Source organism: Anas acuta, chromosome 2, assembly GCF_963932015.1.
Source record: "Anas acuta chromosome 2, bAnaAcu1.1, whole genome shotgun sequence".
NCBI lineage: Eukaryota > Metazoa > Chordata > Aves > Anseriformes > Anatidae > Anas > Anas acuta.
In genome coordinates this window covers 43,519,334-43,520,469 of record NC_088980.1, presented here as the reverse complement: position 1 = coordinate 43,520,469, position 1,136 = coordinate 43,519,334, and positions in this window count along the sequence as shown.

Sequence of the window (1,136 nt, the reverse complement as noted above, 5' to 3'; positions counted from 1 at the left end):
TGCATGTGAATGCCCTGCATTCCTCGGGGGGCTGGGAAGGGCAGAGAAGAATCCGCTCTATTCAAGACCTGAGACCACACAGCGAGCATCTTGAACCTTTTTGTGTTTAATCAGTCGCTCCACTTTGACTTGAAAGATGGATCAGCTTCTGGGCGCCTGCCTTTTTAGAAAGGTGAGCCTGAAATGTTTTGTTTTTTAAGAACAATTTTTAAAAAAATTTATACCCCCTCCACGAGGACAGCAACGGTGCCACCTCCTACTGATTAAAAAGTTGCTGAAATATGGCATACCTTACTGAGGCAAGTGCTAAAAATGATGTTAGGGAAGCCCATCAGCTACCAAAGATGAGCCTGTTAATGTAGTTGCTTCATTATTCCTGCTGAAGGGACAGCCACTTCTGTGCTCAGTCTGCAACTCGCACGTTTTTTAATAAAAGCTGCTGTCCTGCTCCCAGCTGTTTGTTTTGTTGGGGCAAAGCTGGGACAGCCTTTGCACAACTCACCTTACAGAGAGCAGGACTTTCCAGCTCTGCTCTCCCGGTAACCACTGGGCTCTGTGACCTTCTGGAGGGGCGATGTTAAAGGCCCTGAAGGGCCTGAAGACAAAGTACAGTAGCAGCAGAGACACAGCACAGGGAGATAAGGTGTTATCCCAGGTCTCCCTAGGAGATCACCTCAGATTAGCTGAAACAACACAAAATAGGCAGGAAAGGGGGAGGGAGAGAGTGGCTACATTCCACACTGGGCCCTGATTATCTATTGGGTTAAGGCTCAGAGTAGGGCGGCTCATCTGTTTTCTGGTGCTTGTGCTGCTGTCTATTGTACACCTGCTTTGTTTCTTCCTTTCACTCAAAAATTTTTCTGAAATACAGTCTTCTCAACCCAACATTAAGCAAACAAACAAAAAGCAAACCAAACCCTGCAAACCCAATCCTTTTTCTTACAAACCCACACTTTTCACCTGTACCTACACCATCCACTAGGACAAAGACACATGGACTAAAGCAACTCTGTGCTGCAGCACCAGGCATTTCAGGCCACCCCCCCTTCCTGCTAAGTGAAGTGCCATTCATGTCTGAAACAGATACCAACATCTCTTCCTTTCTTAAAGAGGCTTTACAACCAAAAAGACATGAC